Source organism: Anomaloglossus baeobatrachus, chromosome 8 (assembly GCF_048569485.1).
Source record: "Anomaloglossus baeobatrachus isolate aAnoBae1 chromosome 8, aAnoBae1.hap1, whole genome shotgun sequence".
In the NCBI taxonomy this organism is placed as follows: domain Eukaryota; kingdom Metazoa; phylum Chordata; class Amphibia; order Anura; family Aromobatidae; genus Anomaloglossus; species Anomaloglossus baeobatrachus.
Genome location: NC_134360.1, coordinates 166,200,895 through 166,227,316, shown reverse-complemented (window position 1 = coordinate 166,227,316; position 26,422 = coordinate 166,200,895).

Below are 26,422 nucleotides of genomic sequence, written 5' to 3'. Positions count from 1 at the left end.
CGTCACAGGGGAGAGTGTATGAAAAACCCTGGAGGGAAGAATAAGACGAGGTTCGTCAATCTCTTCCTGGGTAGAAACCATAGAGCGAGACAGAGCGTCTGCCTTGTTATTCTTACTCCCAGACAGATAGTTGATGGAGAAGTGAAAGCGGGAGAAAAACAAGGACCAGCGGACTTGGCGAGGATTCAGACGCTGAGCGGTTTGTAAGTACGTCAGATTCTTATGGTCTGTATAGACCTGGAAAGGATGTTTCGCTCTTTCCAGCAAGTGACGTCACTCCTCCAAGGCTAATCTCAGGACGAGCAGTTCCCTATCCCCAATGGTATAGTTTCTCTCTGTCGGTGAAAAGGTTTTAGCAAAGAAGAAACACGGCCTTTTTCTACCTGCACCGTTCTTTTGATACAAGACTGCACCAGCACCCACTGAAGAGGCATCAACCTCCAAGAGGAAGGGCTTATTCTCATCGGGTCTTTGAAGAACGGGAGCAGTTGAAAAGTGTATTTTTACTGCCTCAAAAGCCTGGGATGTCTCAGTAGACCAGACTTTTGGATTAGCACCTTTCTTAGTCAAGGCCACCAAAGGGGCCACCAAAGTAGAGAAATGGGGTATGAACTGCCTGTAATAATTTATGAATCCTAAGAAGCGTTGCACCGCCTTCAAGGAACGAGGTTTGGACCATTCCAGGACAGCAGAGAGCTTCGCAGGATCCATAGCCAGACCCTCTTGTGAGATAATGTAGCCCAAAAAAGGCAAGGATGACTGCTCGAATACACATTTTTCGAGTTTAGCAAACAAAGAGTGCTCCCTTAAACGGGAAAGGACACGAACGACATCCTGACGATGAGTCTCCAGATCAGGAGAAAAAAATCAGGATGTCGTCCAGATACACCACGACGGAGGATAACAGTAAATCCCTGAACAGAACACATCGTTTACGAAGTCCTGAAATACTGCGGGTGCATTACATAAACTAAAAGGCATGACGAGGTATTCATTCATAGTGACCGTCTCAGGTGTTAAAAGCGGTCTTCCATTCGTCACCCTCTCGAATTCGTACCAAGTTATACGCACCCCGCAGATCCAACTTCGTAAAAACCTGAGCTCCCCTCAGTCTGTCAAAGAGCTCCGAAAATTAAAGGTAACGGGTATTTGTTCTTTATTGTGATTGCGTTGAGACCCCTGTAATCTATGCAGGGACGCAAATCACCCTCCTTCTTCCGAACAAAGAAAAACCCAGCTCCCGCGAGAGAGACAGGCTTACGAATGAACCCCTTCTCTAAACTCTCTCTTATATAGGTCGACATAGCCTCCGACTCAGGTATCGACAGGGGGTAAACCCTGCCCTTAGGTGGAACCGAACCTGGGATAAGGTCTATGGCACAGTTATACGGCCTATGGGGTGGAAGAACCTCAGCACCCTGTTTGGAGAACACGTCAGTGAAATCCAAATAGGGTGTAGGTATGGGAGAGAGATCAGTTGATGCAACCGCAACGACCTTAGGTGGTAAGGGAAGACATCGGGACTGACATTTCGAACCCCAACTAATAATGCTGTCGGACTCCCAGTCAATGTGAGGAGCATGAGTCCGAAGCCATGGGAGACCCAGAAGGATGTCGTCTATACCCTCAGGCAAAACAAGAAAATAAATCTCCTCTATGTGACCCTGAGGCAGGGAAAGGCGCAAGGGAACTGTCCTCAATGTAATGGAGTCAGACAACATAGTCCCATTAACAACACGGACAGGAATAGGCGCCTCTAACATGATAGAGGGAATAGGCTATGTGCGCACAGCGCGTTTTTCGCGGCGTTTTTGCGCGTTTTTCGGGTGCGTTTTTGGCCTCAAAACTGCAGGACTTTGCTTCCCCAGCAAAGTCTATGAGTTTTCATTTTTGCTGTCCGCACACATCTGTTTTTTTTACCTGCGTTTTTGAGTAAAAAAAAAAAAATGGACATGTCAGTTCTTTCCTGCGTTTTTCTGCGTTTTCCCCCCATGCAATGCATTGGAAAAACGCAGCAAAACGCAGAGATCAAAAACGCAGCAAAACGCAGCTAAAAACGCACCAAATCGCGGCAAAAACGCATGCGTTTTTTGATGCGTTTTTTCGACGCAGGTGCGTTTTTGTGCGTTTTTAGCGGCCAAAAACGCACAAAAACGCAGCGTCAAAAAGACGCAGTGTGCGCACATAACCATATTATGTCTTTTTACAAATCCTGAGGACACAAAAGTCCCGTCAGCTCCGGAATCCACAAAAGCCATAATAGGCCATGTATTCTCAGAGAATGAGAGCTGACCTGGGATACAACACTTAGAGGGTGCAGAAGACGTCTCTAGTAACCCCCCTCTAATGGTTACTAGGCCTGGGAGTTTCCCTGATGACTAGAACACTTGTTGGTATAGTGCCCAGCATGACGACATACGTAACATAAAGGAGGACCAGACTTGCGTAGTCTGGAGGACGTATGACCTAACTCCATTGGAGTGGGAGATGTTTCAGATGCTGAGGAAGATGGTAGTGGACCCTCAACAACTGGAATAGCCCGATGCTTAGGGCGTGAGGAAGAGACCTCGAGTCTACGTTCCCTATGGCGTACGTCGATCCTCGTTGCTACTGTGATCAAGTCCTCCAGAGAAGCAGGGACCTTACGAGTAGCAAGGGCATCCTTGACATAGCCTGCCAACCCTCTCCAGAAGATAGGAATAAACACCTTCTCTGGCCAATCTAGTTCTGCCACCAGAGTTCTAAAAGCAATGGCATAAGAACTAGTGGATAACGAACCCTGAGATAGATCTAAGAGTCTCAGGGCCGCATCATGGGTAACCTGCGGACCCATGAATACCGCTTTAAGAGCATCAAGAAAGTCTTGATGTCTCAGAGTAACCACATCAGAGCGCTCCCATAAGGGAGTCGCCCATTCTAAGGCTTTGTCCTGAAGTAAGGAGATAATAAAGCCTACTCTGGACCTCTCCGTAGAGAAGCGAGAAGAGTTGACCTCTACGTGTATCTGACACTGACTAATGAAACCACGACATGATCTGGCATCGCCAGAATATCTGTTTGGTAGAGCAAGTCGAGGATTATGTGCAGATGTCACCATGATCTGAGGTTTATCCTCTATACTCTTGAGCCGCGACTCAAGTACTTGTATGTAACGATGTAACTGCTGATATTCTGCCATAACTGCCAGACCCTTGGCTCAGTCCTAATGTTACGGGGGGCTGTCTGATAATAAAACCTAAAGGAATGTCAGACAGTCTGGGTCCACCGTGCAAAGACTCTGCTACAGACTATGGCAGAGGATAAGGGGTATATAAGTGTGCCACTGTAAAAAATAATAGCACAAGTGCAGAGTGCAATACCTCTGTTAAACTCACAGAGGAATATAATTAGAAAATAAAGCAATTCCTACCTTACTTGGAGGGTGTGTGGAATGGTCTCTGTTAAGGATCACAGAGACAAAAGCAGTGAGTGGGAAATGGCACCTACCTAGGTCCGTTCCTCTAGTGGTGCCAGGAGACGGACAGCAGCGTAAGCCGCACAAAGCTCCTACCTGCGTTCGCCCCACTAGTGTGCGAGGACACGAACCACTAGATATGGCACCTGCCTAGGTCCACTCTTCTAGTGGTGCAAAAGAGATGGACAGCAGCGTAAGCCAAACAAAACTCCTACCTGCGTTCGCTCCACTAGTATGCGAGGACACGAACCACTAGATATGGCACCTGCCTAGGTCCACTCTTCTAGTGGTGCAAAAGAGACGGACAGCAGCGTAAGCCGCACAAAGCTCCTACCTGCGTTCGCTCCACTAGTGTGCGAGGACACGAACCACTAGATATGGCACCTGCCTAGGTCCGCTCTTCTAGTGGTGCATAAGAGACGGACAGCAGCATAAGCCGCACAAAGCTCCTACCTCTGTTCGCTCCCCTAGTGTGCGAGGATACGAACAACTGCGAGACGCAGTATAAGGAACGTTACCCTAGCGGAAACGTCCACCTACGAGTAGAATCACAAGACCCAGCCGGACCATGTGCCTCAGGCACCTGCCTATGTCCGCTCCACTAAGAGGTAAGGATACGGACTGCAGCCGAAGCTGTAAGGTATAAGAATGCTACCCTGCCGGTAGCGCTCACCTAACATAGACAGAGAGATGCCTAGAGGGACGTGCACAGGGCGTCTACCCTCATGCATGAACCAAGAGGACTGAGCGCCGGGCGGCGTGCATCAGGGTCTTATATAGACTCTGTGCCTCATCCAAGATGGAGGACACCAGAGCCAATCCGCTGCCAGAATGACAGCAATGACGTCACGCTGGCCTATCACCGAGCAAAGCGTCACAAGCACATGACCAGCGACCAATCGGCATAGAAGGTTTCAGAGACATGTGGCCACATGTCACAAGCACATGACCAGTGGCCGATCAGCTTAGAAGGTGTCAGAGACATGTGACCTCGTGTCAGCGATGATGTCACCCGCACATGTGCAATGGCTCCAAGATAGGACTTAGTCTCCAGCGCTTGCACATGTGCAGTAGCAAGATATCCGGACATAGTCTCCAGAGCCACAGCAACCATAACAAGAGCCAGGTGAGTCCATAATTTTTGCCAGGGGTTGAATACAGTTGAAACTAGATGTTTACATATACTATCTAAAAAGACACATCTGCATGTTTTTCTCACTATCTGACATGAAATCAAAATAAACCTTTCCTGTTTTAGGTGAATTAGGAACTAAAATTATTTATATGTGCCAAATGCCAAAATAATGAGCAAGAGAGAGAATGTTTTAAGGCATTTTTATTACTTTCTGCAAAGTCAAAAGTTTCCATCCATTTCATTAGTGTTTAGTACCATTGCCCTTACACTGTGCCCATTCCCCCTGACAGAACTGGTGTAATTGAGCCATGTTTGTAGGTCACCTTGCTCGCACCGGCCTTTTCAGCTTTGCCCATAAATTTTCAATAGGAATGAGATCAGGGCTTTATGATGGCCACTCCAAAACATTGACTTTGTTATCCTTAAGCCACTTTGTAACCAGTTTGGCAGTATGCTTCTTTTCATTGTCCATTTGGAAGACCCATTTCACCCCAAGCTTTAAGTTCCTGGCTGATGTCTTGAGATGTTGCTTCAGTATTGCCACATAATCTTCTTTCCTCGTGATGCCATCTATTTTGTGAAGTGCACCAGTCTCTCCTGCAGCAAAACAATCCCACAACATTATGCTGAAAAGCTTTTCTCTTTTTGCTTCAAAAATAACAATGGTCATTATGGCCAAACAGTTACATTTTAGTTTTGTCAGACCACAGGACATCTGAAAACGAAAATAGAGTGCATCACTACAATACTAAAAGATAAATATTGGGTGATCTCCAGTGCAGTGGAACAAGGGAGACAAAGCAGGAGTGGAAAGACGCTGCACATGAAATGAGAAGGACACCTGATCAATACAATATATACAAAAACCTTTATTCAATATGAAAAAATTCATTAAAAACAGTTAAACGATAACAACAAAAACACACAAGAGCAAGAAACCCCAAGACGACGCACAATCAAAAAGAATTAAAAATCAAGAAATAAATACACAACATGAACAGACATCTATCAATATCCTATCTGTGATACAATGTGCAAGGGAGCATGAGAACCACCTGAAGCAGGGCAAACTATACCATAAGCCAAAATGTACCATACAGCAAATGAAAAATATGAATGTTATGTAAGATAGAGCTTCACAGAATAGGACATGTATCAAACATCCTTATCCATAATACAGTGTGCAAAGAATGTAAAAGTTGCCTGACAAAATATGCGAATTATAAAGCTAGCATGCAAGATAAAGCTGTAAAACAGGGGGTGAAAGGCCCTAATGACCCAGCAGAATAATAAGCATAAAATGATGATACACATCATAATAAGATAATATCCTCTAAGGTAGGTGGTTAGGGGTAAGTAGCCCATATACATTCATCGCAAGGCAGGTAGAAAAAAAATTGGAGCAGCAGTAGGGAAACAAGACCCAAATAACTTAGCAGGGTAACCCACAGGTGGTGATGATATGGATCATCATAAGACAGTGTCCATGGTGGTAGGTGGCTCAGGGTGAAGGGCCGCACGCATATCGCCGTGTTTTTGATGCAATAGAGATGCAATTTTTTTTCCAGGAGGTGTAGATTGGGTGCAGGAATATAGTGTTAAAATTTCAGCACCAAATCTTCATCTCTTGGCCAAAAAATACACGGTTTTCTGCCAGGAGGTGCAAATTTGGTGCTGAAATATCTGTACCATACCCAAACGGCGCCCAAACTGTTTTTGTACATTTTTTGGCCAAGAGATGCAGATTTGGTGCTGAAATTTTTACACCATGTTACTCCACCCAATCTACACCTCCTGGCAAAAAAAATAGACAAAAAAAAAAAAATCGAATCACTATCACATCAAAACTCCATGGTGTTTTGATGCGGTTTTTTTTTTTGCCAGGAGGTGTAGATTGGCTGTAGAAATATGGTGTCAAAATTTCAATACCAAATCTGCATCTCTTTTTAAAAAAAACACACGGTTTTCTGCCAGGAGATGCAGGTCTGTTAACTCAGGGACCTCACTTAGTTCAAAGAGGTCAACTGAGGTCAGGTTACCTGCAGTCACAAGTGGAGGACTGTGGGAACCTCCAGCTGTGACTGCAAATAACCTGAGTGATGTCACCACTTATCGCTGAGGCTCAGTCTCTATCTATATCCCATAGCGGGTAGTCATGCTCTATGCCTGCTTGCTGTGCTTTCAGTAATGTAGCTGAGCTGAAATTGTCATAGGACCTCATGTGGATTATGTCGGACCTGGTTGATTTGGTGGTTAATTAAGGGGTGAAAGAGGGTGTTTTTTGTATTTTATTTCAAATAAAGGATTTTTTGTGTTTATTTCTTTTCACCTATAGTTTAGTAATGGGGGGTCTTATAGACATCTCCCACTACTAATCTAGTGCTTAGTGGCAGTTGTGAGCTGTCATTAACCCCTTATTACCGCGATTGAAACCACATCAGGGAAATCGGGATGAGACGGGTACAGTGCTGGAATTGTTGCATCTATTTAATGCGACAATCCTGGGTGGCTGCAGGCTGTTATTTTTAGGCTGCTTAGACTCAGTAAGCATGGGTCTCCCCAGCCTGAGAATACCAGCTCCCAGCTATCATCTTTATCATGGGTATCAAAATTTGGGGGAGACTGCACGCCGTTTTTTTAAATTATTTATTTATAAAATGTTTAAAAAAGCCTCATAAGGTTATTGTTATTTTGATACACAGTGAAGATAAGGACATGGCTGGGGGCCGCAGCCTGTTGACGCATCCTTTATCTGTACTGGGAACACTGCGCAATTGTTTTAATTAATTTATTTATTTTTACGCCAATCTAGACACACAGACTGTATTTGAAAGCAGTCAGACAGTTGTTGTCCTAAGAAAGTAATGATCTCCATATAGTAATATTGCTCTTTCTCTGGCAGATAATACAATATAAACATTTTAATCTCCCAACAAACCCCCACCATTAGCTCTACACAGTAATAATGTCTTTTTATGCGGCTCACATAAGTCTTTTTTATGCTGCATACAGTAATAATTCCCTTGTGGTACTGGTGATATCATTGCAAGCATTCATAAATGTGGAGTACTGCCAGAATACTCCAATGCATTGCTATCCTATCTGCCATAACACTGTTTTCATATTTTCAAAACCTGTCATGTTCAGTTAGGAAATAAGTCACTTCTAAATGATTTTGACCTCCTGAATTCACATCTAATAATGAAAACGTTTAGTTGGCCCTTATTTTTATGATATCAAAGAGTTTTCCTTTTACTGCTACATATAGTTATCACCTTGGTTGCCTCCCTCTGGTTAATGTAGGCTCTGGCGGTGAGCTATTCCAATCCCCGCACATGTCTGCTGATCTGATCAGAGATCCACCTGTGCCTTTTAACCCCATATATCATGCTGTCAAACACTGACAGCGTGATTTAAATGCCGGCGGCTGGGATTGCGCCATTCCACGCCACCATTGGCAGCTCTATGATGCGATCACGGGGAATCAACGTGTTGTCATGGTGCTGCCATAACTGATTCCTTGTGAAAGCCGATAGAGCGCCAATACTCACCGGAGATGAGCATTTCTGCTGATCAGAGTGATGCTGCTCTGATCAGAAGAAATGCATTGGCGATTGGACTGTCCAGGCATAAAGTCCCCTAGGGAAACTAATAGAATAAATAAAAAATGTGAAAAAAAAGTTTTAAAAATATTGAAAAATAAAAAAACCTAAACGTTTAAATGCCCTCCTTTTTGCCCCACTGAAAATAAAAGTTAAAAAATACACATATCTGGTATCACCACGTTCAGAAATCCCCAATCTATAAAAATATAAAATCAATTAATCTGATCGGTATGTGGTGGGGGCAGGGGGCAGGCATGTGTAGTAATCGTTGCAGCAGGGGAACAATAGATCACAGCACAAGCTGTAATTAACCCCTAACCTCCCCATCGCCGCACCACACACAGGAGGACTCCGTAATACTCTCAGGCGACATCACATTCTCTCACTTCTTCAGAAAATAAAGTCCAGTCTCAGTTTTTTCTTAAACAGGTTACTTTATTTCTGGGATCTTCACAACACGGCAGTCCCTATCCTGCCGGCACCAGGAACCGTCTCATGGGGGCTCCTTCTACTCTCACACTTGACATAATTTCACAGCAATCAGTATCTCTGGCACCCGGGCACCTTCAGTATTCTATGTGCTTTTCTTTCCCTCACTACACTTCATATCCGCACAGGGGTCCGCAACCTTCCAGGGGTCTGTCCTAGGTGCTAGGCCATCCGGACATACTCCACCACCAGGGGGCGCACTGACCTTTCCATGAGTGGGGCTTCTTCTTTTCCTGCCTGCAGGTACCGACGACAGACCCCCAACTACCAGCCTAAACCCCTCTCAGTGGGGTACGCGGTTCCACAATCCAGACAGTCCCTATAGGGTCTGAATCATGAAAATAGGGGGATGCTTACAGCTCCATCTTCCCGAGGATTCTCTTTTCTCTCTACCATCAACTTTCCCTTATAGTGTTGCTGTTCTCCTCCTACTTACCCAGGTGCCAGGACATACGCACTGTAACACTGCCACTGGTGGCGAACCACACAAAGCCTTTACAGTTACAGGCCATAAGTGTGCTGGGTACAGGTGCAAGGGTGGGCCTAACTCTAACCCCCTACAGGTACACGGCGTGGCGAGAAAGAAATTCCAAATGCCAAAATTACGGTTTTTTGGTCGCCGCAGCATTTCTTTAAAATGCAATAACAGATGATCAAAACAGTGCGTCTGCACAAAAATGGTTAAAAACTTCAGCTCAAGATGCAAAAAATAAGTTGAGCCCTAGATCACTGAGCTCTAGATCCTGAAAAATGAGAACACTACAGGTCTCGGAAAATGGCATCAAAAGCGCTGTTCTGTTTTTGGACAAACTTCTGAATTTTTTTTTACCCTTCAGATAAAAGTATACATATATTTATAAACTCGTACCTACATTAGGCATTATCCTGACACATCAGTTTTACCATATTATGAACATGGTGAATTGAAACCTCTCAAACTATCGTGCAATTGCACTTTTTCACTATTTCTCCACATTTGTAATTTTTTTCTGTTTTCCAGTACACTACATGGTAAATCTAATAATTTCATTCAAAAGTAAAACTCATCCCGCAAAACATGATCCCTCATATGGTAATATTAACAGAAAAATAAAAATGTTATGGGTCTTGGACAAAGGTGAGGAAAAAACGAAAATGAAAAACGGAATATCGCCCGGGGTGAAGGGATTAAGTCTCCTCTTAACCTTCTTTTTCACAAGCTAAACATTCCCAGATCATTTACCGTTCCTTAAAACGACATAGTTTGCAGTCCACTCCCAATCCAGGCATGCTTTTCTTTGAATTTGCTCCTGTTTTTCATGTCTTTTTTAAAATGTGGTGCTCAGAACTGGACAGAGTATTCCAGCTGAGGTTTGACCCGAGAGGAGTAGAGGGGATAATTATTTCACCTGGTCTAGACTCTATGCTTCTTATCATACATCCCAAAACTGTATTTTTTTTTTTGCATTTTTTGCTGCTGCATCACACTGTTGCCTCATGTGAAGTCTGTGATCTATTAGTATACTTGTCTTTTTCACATCATACATTATTTTCAGGACCATCTTTAATCTGATTATACCCAAATACACACTTTTTGCCCTGCTATCACCCCGCCAATGCCATTACAACAAAATACCAGGCATTGTCTGTCCACTGTCTTTAATAACTTGTAAACTAAAACTCTATTCAAAACTGAAAAATAAAAAAAAAAAATCACAAAACAAGGTGGTGACAGAGTTGTTTCAACAATTCAATGGTCCTATTTGTAACACAGCTGTAAGTCCTGGTGTATAGTCAAAAAAGAGGATCTGACAGCACCATTACCAGCACTGACTCCGAGCATCTCCACAAGTTCCCATGGAAGCATTAAGCTGTCCATCCCCAAAACTAGCGAGAAAGAGGAAGTCCCCCCCTACACACCCACGAGTCCTGTTCCTGCATGGCAGCATTTCTAAATTCCTCACATTTGAAATACTGCCATTCCGGCTGGTGGAGATGGACACTTTTTAAAAAAATTATGGTGGTGGCTGTCCCACAGTACGTTGTTCCCAGCTGCGACTACTTTACCAGGTGGGCCATCCTTGCCTTGCATGAACAAGTTGCAGACAAAATCAATCGTGCACTGTGCAACGCCATTAGTGGCAAATAGTGATGGGTGAATAGTAACTATTCATGTTTGGATTATTCGTAACGAATCCCAAAGTATTATTCCGGTATTCATCACAAATATCAAACCTAATGCAAGTCAATGAGGAACCCGAGCATTTTTCTTGTCATTATGAATACTGGAATAATACTCAATATTCTGTAAGCATTATCCGAAAACGAATCGTTACTATTCGCCCATCACTAGTGGCAAGATCTACATAATCACTGATACGTGGACTAGCACGACAGGGATGTTATAACTCCCTAACTACCCACTGAATAAATGTAGTGGTAGCTTGGCCTGAAGTGGAAAGTGTTTTGTCACATGTCCTACAACCACCGAGTAACTTTGGTCCACTAGAGAAGTATAGCAGCCGCACCCAGCCATTGTTATACTCCACTGCAGTTTATTTATTCTATTTGTCATTCCCAATGTTTGGGGCCTCCTCAAATAATAAAACAAAACAAAAAAACAAACAAAAAGCATTGTTGGTTACCTCCTCCACGTCTGCTTCTTCCACCTACACCACCACGTCCACCTCTTAGTCCACTTGAACTTCCACCTCCTTGTGAAAGATGATTTTTTTTTAAATTGCCATAATTTTTGGATTATAAAATGCACTTTTTTCCCAAAAATTTGGGAAGAAAATGAGGGGTGCATCTTATAATCTGAATGTAGCTTACCTGGGGGTGGTGGATATTGGTGACAGGAGGCAGGGGTGATGCTGCAGGCACTGTGCGCTGTGTGCTGCTGTAGTTGTGTGGTGGGCGGCGCTGCTCTGTGTAGCAGGAGGTGCTGCTCTGTGCGGCGCTGCTCTGTGTTCTGCAGCGGGCGGCGCTGTTTTGTTTGGTGCTGCTCTGTGCGGCCAGCAGTGCTGTTCTGTGCAGCGGATAGTGAGACAAGGACCATCCTGATGACATCGGCAATGCAGGCTTCAAGTACTGGTGCTCTTGGCTCAAGATATCATCTATGCACGTGCCACTTCCGGACCTTTGATCTCCCAGCAGCGGATTTAAGGAAAACGTGCCCAGAGGTGGCATATGTGCGCAGATGAGATCTTGGCTTTTCATTGAGCCGATAACTCAATCTGCACACACGCCGACTCAGGGTGCCATATCTTCAAAGCGCACACTGCTGACAGTTCCTGGATGTTTTCTCTGCCTCACAGTGCTGCTGAGCATCTCGGACACTTGCCGCACCGCCCTGTGCCATGATTGCCCCTGCCTCCTGTGACCCCTGCTGTCGCATCGCCCCACTCCACGACAGTCCCTGTGTTCTATGACTCCCACTCCACCACCACCGCAGCACCGCCCTGCTCCACGATCGCCCCTGCCTCGTGTGACCACCTCTCCACCACCGCTGCCCCCCTTCCCGGAAAGACACCACCAGGTTAGAAGATGGACCCCATCATTTTCCCCTTTTTTTTTTCTCTAAAATTGAGGTGCATCTTATAATCTGGTGCGTCTTACAAAACAAAAAATATGGAATGTTATTTTAAAGAGGTTCTGTGTAGGGGAACTCTGAAAACAGGATGGGTGGGTGCACACTTAAAATTTTTATTTCATTCATTTACTACTTATTTAACCATGATTACTATAGTGACAGAACTCTTTTAAGTCATTCCCTATCCCCATATGCTTGAACAACAACTATTCTGCTCTTACCCCAATTTTAGCTTCCTTTTGCAGCCCACCAGCTATTACTACAACAATTTTACAGCCATTTTACAGCACCAAAGTTTGGGTCTCCTTTGACTTCTATTGAGTTCGGAGTCCAAAGTCAAATTTGGTCAAGTTCTAGTAACAAACCAAACATTTAACTACAGTTCGGCTGGATCCGAGGAAACTGGATATCCAAGGCTCCACTCATCCCTACTCATCTCTTTTGAGGAAACCTTAGATTAGTAAAATTTTAGAGTGTACTATTAGTTTGTTATACTGGAAATCCAGCAGTACTGTAAATTGTTACCACCAGAGGGCTAGTTGTATAATGTAGAACATTTTCTAACACAAAGATTTACTTTTTGATTTCACAGGCCATGAAACGTTTGACACAAGTCACACTATGTGATTCCTTCACCCCCCTAGACTGTTCTGTGATGCTGACCAGAAGTTAAATCGTGCAGTTGAGGAAGATTACGTAACATAAATTCAATGATCTTTTCAGCATCATGAAATCAACAGGAGTCAGATCACGGAAGGTTTTAATTAGTTTAACAGCTAAAGCAACAATAAACTGAGTGTAAATGTCAGTGTGCTTACTGCTATGTGAGAAGATGAGTTATTGCTTTGAGCTGCTCCTTCTCTAGAGAAGTAGAACATTTTATGCCTTTTCTCAGTTAAAGTTTTGTTTTACAATCACGTATTTGGCTATTGACATGAAAATATGACATTTGCATACAACACAATGCATCGTTTTATTTTTGCTATAAGCCCATTTGGAACTTATACAATGAGGCTGTGAAAACAAGACTTCTTGTACGTATGTGGATATAGTTAGCATTTCTTCTTAGAAGGAACCACTGTGTTTGTACTGCAGCAATATTACGAGAGAGCAACCAGGTCATCATAGACTGTAAAATGGCACTCTAAATAGATAGAGAAAATTGTGCTGTAGTATTGTCGTGGGGTGTATGGATAGAACAGGGGCTCTTAGGCTGTCCCTAAGACTGAGGCCCCTGCGCTGTCATTTATTTCAAAGGTAGACTTGATGGAAGCCAGATTCAAGCCTCCAAAGTGGCCCTGTTTCCTGTCCAAGCCCTGATACTACTTCCCCCAGCACCCAGGGAGCGGCCCGGAAACTCAGTAACTAAAACTACACACATAATCACAGAAAAGGGTAAACTAAAACTTGTGCACGCCACACTCAAACAGAAAGGAGGGACAGATTGTAAACTGGAGAGTAACACAAAAGGGTAGGAGTTAAATACACAACTGGAGAACTCACACACCATGCAGAACTGCAACTTGCAGATCACCATGCAACTGGATAGGCCCAGGAACTGGGTTAGCAAAAAGCTATATCTGGCACTCAGCCCCAGAATCCAGAAGCCTATGAAGGGTGAGGGCAGCTGGTGGTGATCAGCAGCCTGAGCTCCCAGCAGATGATCACAAGCCAGCAGGGATTATCTCCTCCTGTACTGGAGAGCAGAGAAAGCAAAACCAGCACACACTCATGACAGGCTGTGCAACTAAGTGATCCCAGGCTGTTTGTCAGACTCTGCAGTGTGAACAGAGTCTGACGCTGCCATGACTCCAAACAAGTGCAACGCTGAACACCGCATGACAGGTTTTTATTATATGATTAAAAAGTCCAAAGGCTTAATCATTAGAGATGAGCGAACGGTTGCGGTTCGGCTCGAGTTCGGTTCGCCGAACGGAGGTCTCGTTCGAGATCGGTTCAGCGAACGTTCGACGAACCACTCAAACCGCATAGGAAACAATGGTAGGCAATCACAAACACATAAAAACACCTAGAAAACACCCTCAAAAGGTGTCCAAAAGGTGACAAACAACTCACAACACAACACAAACACATGGGAAAGTGACAAGGATATATACTCATGCGAAAACAAAAGAGCAGGACAAGGAAAAAGAGAAGGAGACACAGATATAGACATGGCACGCCCTTCTAAAATCATGTAAAACACCGCAAGGTGACTCCAAGCTGAGTCTCCTTTTTTTCCAAAAATTAAGCCCCACACACACCCACCCCTTCAGTGGCAGCACTTGTGCCCCAGTTGTACACTTCACAGCTAGATTTGCATCAAGCACATTCAAAAATACGCCATACTTAACCGTCCCCAGGATGACACCGGGGTAGGTAGCAAAGTCTTTCCTGATCCCAGCTCTGTGCATCTTGGATCATTTTTAAAAACAATGTAAGCAAGGGTTACTCCAAGCGGAGTCTCCCTTTTTTCCAAAAATTGGGCCCCACACACACCCACCACTTCAGTGGCAGAACTTGTGCCCTAGTTGCAAACAGGATGTTTTGATTTGCATCAAGCACATTCCAAATCCACAACCATTTACTCTCCCCAGGATGACACAGGGGTAGTAAATTCCTTCTGGATCCATGACTTGTTCATTTTGATGAACGTTAGTCTGTCCACATTGTCACTGGACAGACGCGTGCGCTTATCTGTCAGCACACACCCAGCAGCACTGAAGACACGTTCAGAGACAACGCTGGCAGCTGGACACGACAAAATCTCCAAGGCGTAAGTGGAGAGCTCTGGCCATTTTTCAAGATTTGAAGCCCAAAATGAGCAAGGCTCCATTTGCAAAGTCATGGCATCGATGTTCATTTGGAGATACTCCTGTATCATCCTCTCCAGCCGTTGACTATGTGTCAGACTTGTTGTCTCTGGTGGCCTTGCAAAGGAGGGTCTAAAAAAATTATGAAAAGATTCAAAAAAATTGCTGTTACCAGCACCAGATACGGTGCTACTGGTACGGGTAGACTGTTGAAGATGACGAGACCGTCCCATGTTTGTCAAGTTACAACTGGGAGATTTACTCCCTGCACCTGCACGGTTGTTTGGTGGAAAAGCCGAGCTAAGACCGAGTAACAGCTTCTGCTGATACTCCTGCATACATGCGTCCCTTTCTATGGCTGGAATTATGTCACAAAATTTGGACTTGTACCGGGGATCTAATAGTGTGGCAAGCCAGTAGTCATCATCACTTCTAATTTTGACAATATGAGGGTCATGTTGGAGGTAGTGCAGCAAGAAGGCACTCATGTGTCTTGCGCAGCCATGCGGAACAAGTCCACGCTGTGTTTGTGGCATAGAGGTGCTAACCGTTCTTTCTTCCTCTGACATCTCCCCCAAACTCTTTCAACTGAAATTTGACCAAGGTCTCCCTCATCCGCTGAGTCTTCCATGTCCATGAACAGTTCGTCCTCCATTTCTTCATGTTCTCCTGCACCTTCCTCAACATTTCGCCTGCTACCATGCGCCCTTGTTGATCCCTGTCCCCCATGGTCCCATGCCTGCCGCATTGGTGATGATGAATGTCTGGACCTTGGTGATGTTGTTGTGTCTTGCGCATATGAATCCTCCTGTAGTTCCTCCCCTTCCTGTTGTCCCACCCCCTGACTCCGAATAGTGTTTAGCGTGTGCTCCAGCATGTAAATGACTGGAATTGTCATGCTGATAATGGCATTGTCAGCGCTAAACATATTCGTCGCCATGTCGAAACTGTGCAGAAGGGTGCTTAGGTCCTTGATCTGAAACTACTCCATCAGGGTGATCTGCCCCACCTCTGCATCTCGTTGGCCCAGGCTATACATCATGACGTATTGCACCAGGGCTCGGCGGTGCTGCCAGTCGCTGTAACATGTGGAGAGTCGAATTCCAGCGTGTCGCCACATCGCATTTCAGGCGATGAACCGGCAGGCCGAAAGACGTCTGGAGCGATGCAAGTCGCTCAGCAGCGGTGGTTGAACGGCGGAAGTGAGCAGACAGTTTTCGTGCCCTGTTCAGAAGGCCATCTAGGCCAGGATAGTGTGTTAAAAATTGCTGGACAACAAGGTTCAACACGTGAGCCATACAAGGCACGTGTGTCACCTTGCCCAGGCGAAGGTCCGCATCCAGGTTTGTAGCATTGTCGCACACGGCCTTACCAGGTTGCAGGTTGAGTGGAGACAACCATTTATTAAACTCAGTCTCCAGAGCTGCCCACAACTCATCCGCTGTGTGACTCCTATTTCCAAGACATGTCAAGCTAAAGACCGCCTGATGCCGTTGCGCTCTGCTGCCAGCATAGTAATGAGGGGTGCGTGATTCCTTCTGCGCAGTGAGAACACTGGTGGCCTGACCAGACAGGCTTGGGGCGGAGGTGGAGGACCCAGATGAGGTGGAGGAGGCAGACGCAGTGGCGGAACTTGGACAGACAGAGGATTGACACACAAATCGTGGGGACGGCAAGACTTGTGCAGCAGACCCTTCACCATCTATCACCATAGTTACCCAGTGCCCAGTCAGTGACATGTAACGTCCCTGTCCATACTTACTGTTCCAAGTATCGGTGGTGAAATGCACCCGTTCACACACAGAGTTTCTCAAGGAAGCGGTGATGTTGTGTGCGACATGCTGGTGTAGCGCGGGCACACCTTTCTTAGAGAAGTAGTGGCAACTGGGCATCTGGTACTGGCGCACAGCGACAGACATAAGGTCTCTAAAATCCTGTGTGTCCACCAGGCAGAAAAGCAGCATTTCGGTAGCCAAGAGCTTACAGAGGGATAAAGTCAACCTCTTAGCTTTGTTATGGGTCGCAGGAAATGGCCTTTTATTTGTCCACATCTGAGGGACAGAGATCTGGCTGCTGTGTGTAGACGGTGTTGAGTAGGGTGTCCCTGGAAAAATGCAGGTTTGTGAGGAAAGTGCAGGCGTAGACATGATGTTGACTTCATCCAACGTTGGTGCTATCGATGTCTGAGAGAGCTGTACACACGCACTTGTTTCCCCTTCCAAACCAACTGACGACCTACCAAGCAAACTGCCTGTTGCAGTTACAGTGGTGGAAGTTGTGCGTGGAAAACCAGGTGTGACAGCTGTCCCCACAGTCCTAGAAGATGAAGAGCGCGCGGATGCACTGGAAGGGGCAGGCGGTGGATGGTTCGCTCTGCTAGGCCGCATTGCAGCACGGTGAGCTTCCCACTGGGACATATGATATTTATTCATGTGACGATTCATGGAAGAAGTTGTCAAACTGCTGAGGTTTTGCCCTCTACTAACAGAATCACGACAAATTTTACAGATCACATAATTTGGGCGATCTTTTGCTATGTCAAAAAAGGACCAGGCTAGGCAAGGCTTAGAGGGCATGCAACCTACTGATCCACCCCGACTAGTGCTCAGAGGCACAGTGGTGGCTGAGGATGCAGTTGTAGACGTGCTACCAGTACTCCGACTCTGTCCAGGAAGGCGCAAGGTAACTTCGTCGTCAGTTGCTTCCTCCTCCACCATCTCTGTTGACCTCCTCGAGGGCCTGACTGTGGGTTGACAGTAGGTGGGATCTAGAACTTCCTCATCAATTGTTGTGTTTGCACTCCCCTCACCCTCAGACCGAGCCTCTTCTTGCCCTGACCGAATATTTAAGTTGTCATCCCAATCTGGTATCTGCGTCTCATCGTCATCAGTATGTTCCTCATTGTCTATTACAACAGGTGTTTCAGTTTGTGAATAAGGGTCAACATTATGCTCAGAAACTTGGTCATCACGGCCTGAATCTGAGTTACAAAGGTTCTGGGCATCACTGCTGACCATTTCCTGCTCTGTACTCACTGTAGCTTGGGAGCAGACCTCTGATTCCCAGGCTATAGTGTGACTGAACAGCTCTGCAGACTCAGCCATCTTAGTTACACCATACTGTGCAGGGCGGATGGAGACTTCAGAGCTGGGAGAAAGCAAGTGTGATTGGGATGACAACTCAGAGGACTGGTGTTTTTTGGATGCGGTAGTTAAGGTGGAGAAGAGGGCATTTGTTGGACCACTTGAGATCCATTCAAGCATTTTCTTTTTTTGGCCATCATCTACCTTTGTTCCAGTTGTTCGTGTCCGTAAAAAAGGGAGCACATCGGATTGTCCACGGTAAGTAGTAGACATCTTACTTTTGCTGGAAGATGGTCTATCTTCAGCAGATGTTAATGGAGCTTTGCCACCTTCCCCACGGACAAACCCTTTTTTTCCTTTTCCAACACGCCTCTTCCCCTTTCCACCAGCATCTGTCATTTTGCCACTCATTTTGATTGCGACAAGATTGTGCACTTAAAATGTGGTAGTAAAAATTGAGAGGTGGTGTAGATTGCAGCGGTGGTCTATCTTTATTAACAGCAGAATAAACAACAATAACTATCCCTGACAATGCAACTACGGCCCTTAAACTGGCAGCATAGTTTGCTAGTATAATGGCTTAGTAACAATGAGTTTGAGTGTGCAATGCAGAGGTGCTGCACATAGGTTTGCACCAGTGGGACACTAATGGAATTCCAACAGCCACTTTTAGGATGCCACTATGTTTACTCAGTGTTTGCTAGTATAATGGCTTAGTAACAATGAGTTTGAGTGTGCAATGCAGAGCTGCTGCACATAGGTTTGCACCAGTGGGACACTAATGGAAGTCCAACAGCTACTTTTAGGATGCCACTAAGTTTCCTCAGTGTTTGCTAGTATAATGGCTTATTAACAATGAGTTTGAGTGTGCAAAGGGCAGGAGGGTACAGTGGCAGGGTTGTGGGTCTGGGTAGAGGAAAGGAAGCCTCACTTTCTATCCCTCCTAATGGGGAAATGCAGCGAGGAAATCCCTGACCTTAGCTACACAGACGCTGTCATCTTGTGTAGCTGTTAAAATCTGTTTTCACGGACCTGACTGTCACCTGTGGCTCTGACCCTGCCGGTATTAGCTCTTACAAGGACTAATAGAAACTTCTATCCCTATTCTGTATAGCGCTGTGTATAGAGCGTACACAGCAGTATCGGAGACAGGAGCTACGGCAGCGGTTACTGACACCAAGACGCAGAAGGCAGATAATGGCGTGCTGGAGGAAAATGTCCGTTTTTATAATGCATGGACATGTGACATGGACATCCTATCACACATGCCGTTGCTTCTCTGGCTAAAAGTCCACTTAGCTGTGTGTGTGTCTGGGATTGGCTGACATGCTGGCCCGCCCCACTACACGCGTGCGCTTAGGGAAGGAGGACAAGGAAAAAAAAAAACAAATGGCCGCCATTATCCATACAGCAGTGATCTGAATGCGCTGTTCCCGCACACTATACGCTGAAATTTCATAATAGTGTGAGTCACAGAGTGACTTACACTATTACAGCGGAAAGCCAGCTAGTAATTAGCTTGTCTTTTTGCTGCTAGAACCGTTCTTGAACCTATCTAGAACTATCGAGCTTTAGCAAAAAGCTCGAGTTCTAGTTCGATCTAGAACAGCCTCCAAAATCACTCGAGCCGCGAACTGGAGAACCTCGAACCGCGAACCGCGCTCAACTCTATTAATAATATTCCTCAGTCAAAAAAGAATAAAATAGAAATAAAGGTAAAAAGTAAAAAAATGGTGCCCACACACCTTTAGTATTAAATTAATGTAGTCTTCAGTCATCACTAGTTCTATGGCAGTCCACACAAAACTCTTGCAAGCCCATCTCCTAGTTGACCCACTTTATCAGGCTGGCAAGTAAATGTATTTTGTGATTCATTTACTAGGCCTTACTATCTAAGGCCTCTTTCACACGTACGTGCCTCCGGTACGTGTTTGGCAATTTTCTCACGCACCGAAGGCACGTACACACGTGGACCTATGTATTCCTATGGTTTTGGACACACGTAAGTGTTTTCGCACAGAACGTGTGTCCGTTTCGTACTTACGTGTGTCCATGTGTTTCTCACGGCAACATGTCCATTTTCCCTCCGGCATCACGGGTGTCACACAGAACGCAAACGTGTTACACATAATGCAAACGAACCACACAGATGTGTTCCGTGTGACACACACCGGAGAAAAGACATGTGTCTGTGAGAAAAAAAAAACAAACCTTTACTCACCTTCTCCTGCCCTTCTGTCTCTGCCACTGCTGTCACTTGCTGCCGACCGCCGCTCATTATGCTCATTGAATATTCACTTCACTGCGGGCGGAAGAAGCAGCAGCGGGAAGTCGGCAGGACCAGAGACCGAAGATCAGCACCACGGACTGCGACGCCAGGGTCAGGTGAGTAGAAAGTTCCCGTTCTCCGTGTGTTATCATGGATAACACACGGAGAACACACGTGTGCCATACACACGGCATGCTGAGGGCAATACGCACCTTTGACCCGTCCATGAAAAACATGTGTGATTTTCACTGACGTGTGAAAGAGGCCTAAGATAGTTTTCACTTTGAATTTAGGATGGATGACTTCCTCCCTTAGGTCCTCAATTTATTTCAGTTAAACCCAGCCACACTTTACTGGCTCTTTGGCTCTGTGAAGAGGGACAAGTTACCACCCTCAGTGAAAAAGATCTCAGGCTACCAACTGAATCTGAATTTAGGACCTTATGATGTAGACTATGCCATCCGGTAATGCCAAAGTTCCCTCTCATTTTCATGAACAGGTCTTTCCCTTTCTGCAAATAGTTATAGACCTGCCCATCAAGTTGATCAGGGAGGGGAGGAGAATTAGAAGACTCTGTTTTAAACCTGGACACATCCCATTTGTCTCAACTGATTGGTTTGTAAAACTATTTTTTCTTGCAGTTTTCCAGAGTAAAACATAACTGTCTGCAATGAGGGAGCCTGGCGCGATGTCATGCTGCCAACGGTTCAGCATCATGAAACTGAAACTGGGCGACCTTTAGTATTTGCCAAGGACAAACAACACATTCCATTGATTCCTTCATAAAGTTACATCACTTAGTCTACTGTATTGTTATTCTACACCTCGATGTCTCTGATACTGAACTTCTGTTTTAAAGAGTGTAAATCTATGGTATTTTTCAAGGTATAAATCTTACATAGCAGTTTGCCTGGTTCACAATAAGTAAGAGGGCAATAGTGGAAATTTTTTAGCAAGTGCTGGTTTCTTTAAGGATAAGTACATAGATTACTTTTTCAGATATACATGAACATGGACAAAATCAGTCACAGCAGAACGCAAGTGAGACTCTTACTTGTTACTTCACTGGCTCAGTAGTTGAAGCTCCTTCCATCTCATCATCTCCTCAGTATAGACACCAGAATGACCAGTGTGAAAGGATAATCAGGACTATTAAAAGTACTAGGTTCCTTTACTGAAATAAACCACCTATATTGACCTTGAGTCATCTTCTAAACCACAATCTCTCTGAGTACAAGAGGATGATTATGACTACTTTCAACTTGCCATTAGAGGATGATCGATAGCACTTGAGAAATTATTGATGAAAGGAAAAAGAAAATCTGAATGTTCAAGAAATAGACAGAGTATCCAAATTCAAAGGCTTGTATGCAGTGAAGAGATAGCAGAAGATCTTAGTCATGTTGGCTATATTGAGAACACTGTAACGGGTGTGCCATGGGTGACAGACAGTCCTGTGTTGTCTGGCAGTAGAATATCAGAGTGTTTAGCTAAGCAAAATGTCCCCTGACTTTCTATTATTCCTGCTGTCAGTATTCAATTTACTAGGTATCTCCTCTGCTGGGTTTTCATCCTTTTCACTTTAGGACTTAGCAGAACTCCTCTTCACTTCAGCTGCTAATGATCTGTATTTCCCCATGGGTTTAAATTCTCATATTTTCTCTGGACTTGTGATGGTAATATTTAGCTCCTTCACAAGCTCCAGATGCAAGCAGGTGGCTTGCACTCATCAGTAGGATTGTTGCTGCTCTTTACTGAACTAGTTCCTGAGTCATCTAGAGATAAGTTGCGGGTTGTTTTCCTTGTTTGATATCCATATGTGTCCTTTACTGCCTAGTGGGATTGACAAAGAGCTCATCTCATCCACTCCCTACCTAGGGCCCAGATCACGGTCAGCCTAGGGTCAGGTATCTGGCTCAGTGGTAGCGATAGGTTTGGAACCTATCTAGGGCGGTGAGGGAACCCAGGGTCCAGCGGTAGGCTTGATCAGGGGTCACTATCTCCCCCTTCCCTAGACACAGGATTTCCCTTCCTTTCCCTTTTGTCGTTCGCTTGATACTTCCCCGTACCTAGTGTGACAGACACCCAGCCCTTTGTCATTTCTAAAAATATTGAAGGATTCAAATATCCTCACTCTGCTACTATAAGCTCCTGAGATTGTCAATCCACAACTGTATGGAGAAACCATTTCATGTGGCCTGCCAGGTTCTAATAAAAACTAATTTCTGCCAACTAGAGAATGTTTCATACTTTTTTAGAAGGGATGAAAGTATTTTTTTTTTGTGTTTTGATTTTAATCCATAGTGGTGGAATCAGAATATTTTTCAGCACAATTTTCCTAGATTAGAGAGGTCTGAAACGTAAATACTGCTCTCATTTCTCATAACTGTGTGCATTTTGTCCTTCATATTCCATTGATTTCCATGCAGACTTACTGTATAAGCCTTTAAATTGTTTTAAAACTATATTGTTTAAAATTCTATTTATTTTTAAAAAAATATCATCTTAAGAATTGATACATCAGTTATAAATTGAACTCCCTTTAACTTTAAATGTATCTTCCCAAAGTGGCATCAGTGACAATTCTCATCTTGGCCAGAGTACAGTAACATTTGTACCAAAGAGTAAGAAAGGATCGTTATAAGGAAAGTTATTACAGCTTTCCAAGACTCTTCCTTTAAAAAATTAAAATAAAGCTAAAGGAAAAATCTTGTCATAACACATTTATTATTTTTGGTTACAAGAGGGCTAAGAATTGGTGAAATGTCAATATATAGGTGTCACCCACTTTGCTACACTTTGAAATAAAATTTCCAATGAAATGTACTATAAAGTTCATGTCCTACTTCCTCAATGCATCTATATTTCAACTCCTCAGCCCAAGAGTTATGAATAAGGGTACTTTCACACTTGCGTTAATTACCTTCTGGCGCAATCCGCCCTTTTGGAAAACAGCGGAATTTGTTAACGGATTCCGCTGTTTCCCATAGACTTGTATGGATGACGGATTGTGCCAAAAGTACCTGCGTTGCTTCCGCTGGCCGACGTTGCGTTGCTTCCGCCGAGTGGAAGGAACGCAGCATGTAACGTTTTTTGAGCAGCGGAATCCTTTATTTTTTCACTGCGCATGCTCATCTTTTTTTTTTTTTTTAAATCACAGAAACTTTATTTTGTCTCTCGGTGCCCGAACAATCAGCTTTTGAGAGCGCTCAGCTGAGCGCCCGGCAGTTGGCTTTTGAGAGCCCGGCAGCCGGCTTTTGAGAGCCGGGCAGCCGGGGGATCAGCTGATCGTTCACAATAGTCTGCCGCCGGTGAAACTGTAAAGAAAAAAAAAAAAAGAAAAAAAAAGCTTTCCGTTGTTTTGAACAATCCATTGCATCTGTTGTGCCGTTATATGCAACGCATCCGTTGCATCTGTCACACAATGCAATGCAATGGATGCCGTTCAATGCAAGTGTGAAAGTACCCTTAGCAAGAGTTACCAGTTTAGCAAGAGTGTAGTAAGGGGTAGGAATAAGGGTTATTTGGTAATCATTTTCTAAGGCTGCTTTCACACATCCGGTTTTAGCAGTGCGGCTCAATCCGACTGTGAAACCTATGCAATGGATGCGGCGAAAAAACCGCATCCTTTGCATAAGTTTTTACATGCTGCCCATCCGTTTTTTGCCGATTGGGGCACGCTGCTGAGCATGCGCAGTGCAAAAAAATGCATGCGGTGGCCGGATGCATTTTTTGCCGCATCGCACCGCATCCGGCGTCCATAGGCATGCATTGGAAAAAGCACCGCATCGGTAGGATGCGGCGCAATGCGGTTTTTTTTGCCGGACAAAAAAACGTGCCAGGCAATGTTCCATCCGGCCGCCGCATTGGCTAAATATGCCGCATCCGGCAAAAACTGGACCGAACGCAAGGCCATGCGGCACAATCCTGCACTAATGAAAGTCTATGCGGAAAAAACGCAACCGATGGCAAAAAAAAAAAAAAATCGGTTGCGTTTTTTCTGCAAAGAGCCGAATTGTGCCACACAGCAAAAACTGGATGTGTGAAAGCAGCCTAAAAGGCAATTAATGAATTGTTGTCAAGTGACCTTATTGTAAAAAGACAGGATGGATGCATTTCTACTTTGTTTACAGTATCAAGTGGACTTAACAATGTGATATTTAGGATATTAATTCTGCTGGTAAAAATGTTTAAAATATATGTAGATATTTGTCATGCTCCGTCCTGTGCCGTCCCTGACCATGGACCCCGCTGGCCATGGGGACCGGGGGCGTCTTCAAAGTGTCACCAGGGCTGACACAGCTTCTGTCCGTTCTGTACTTACCATTTCCAGCAAGCTGACACAGCCCACGCGCGCGCCCTGCTTTCCTGTATCCACAGTGGCACTGCAGAGCCCTGCATGCACTAGGGATCATGTGATCTCTGACTTCTCCCCTCCCTCTGACATCATCGCAGGTCCTGTTAGTACAGAGCTGTTTTGAGTGCAATTCCCTCTTAAGCAGGCTTTACATGCTACGAGATCGCTACAGCAATCTCGTTGGGGGTCACGGATTTTGTGACACACATCCGGCCGCTGTAGCATGTGGGTCCATTCTCAAATATCGTTACTGCAGCAGTAATAAAGTTGTTCCTCGTTCCTGCGGCAGCACGCATCGCTCCGTGTGACACCGCAGGAATGAGGAACCTCACCTTACCTGCCTCCCGGCCACAATGCGGAAGAAAGGAGGTGGGCGGGATGTTCGTCCCGCTCATCTCCGCCCCTCCACTTCTATTGGGCGGCGGTTCAGTGATGCTGATGTGACGTCGCTGTGACGCTGAACGAACCGCCCCTTTCGAAAGGAGGCGGTTCGCCGGTGACAGCGACGTTGCAGGGAAGGTAAGTAATGTGACGGATCCGGACGATGTTGAGATTTGCCCGTGTCGCACAACCGATGGGGGCGGGTATGCAAGCTGGCGATATCGGTACTGATATCGCAGTGTGTAAAGCGGCCTTTAGGCTAGTTTCACACTTGTGTGCCGCCACCATGCCAGCAGCCGCCGCTGCTCGGGCCCGGACCTTCCGATGGGTGGCTCGAGGGTCTTCGGACTCAGGGGTCTCGCGGACACGCCGAATGAATGGGGGGACGTAGATGTCCGGGCTGGGACGTTTTAAGTTCGTGACGCCACCCACGGTGTGTGGTGAGGTGGGACACCACCGCTGTTGTCATGGGGCACCCGGGGGCGATGTTGTGTAGCAAGTTGCTAACCCCTCCGTGGGCAGGGATGGTGGCCCCGGGACCCGGTTGCTCAGTGCAGGGGATGGCGACCGCAGGGGGTGCTGGTGTACTCACTGTTAGTAAAAACACGCAAGTCTCTGGTAAACCAAGTCGATGGTGGCCGGTGCTGCGGCCGGTTGGATTCGGGTCCCCCACCCGGCTGGTGGTCTCTATCCTTTTCCTGCACTGCTTTGTGTAAGGTGGACTTTCCTAGTGTGAAACTCAGGAGTCCACTCCCAGCTGGATGTGGCCTGAGGAGCCGTGCCCACAGACACTGGCCCATGGGATCTATGGGCCCTGGTAGTGACCTCTTATCCCTAATCAGTGGGCTGTTGTCTTCTATCAGGGACTTTGGGTGGGACAGGACCTCTAGTCCTGGCCTCAATAGGTGAATTAACCAGTTCTGCTTGGTTCCGGTCCTGGCTTCAGGGTCCGAGTACCCCCCTTTGTGCTATGGTTTCTGGGTCGGTTCCCCGTGTCGGTACCGGCGGGCTACAACTCTGTCCTGGTCCACCTCGGTTCTGCCGAGCCATCTTCCCATCTCCTGCTGACGGAGACCACCGTCTGCCTCCTAGCCAGTGGCACCAGGGCTCCTACCCTGGTACCGTTCAACTTGAACTTCTTTGCTGGAGCTACACTTAACTCCAGCCCACACTCCTCTCCAAACTGAACTCCTAAGCTTGACTGCTCTGCTTTCCCGTCCCGGTCTGTCTGGACCCCTGGGTGGGCATGTCCCAACCGCCTGGTC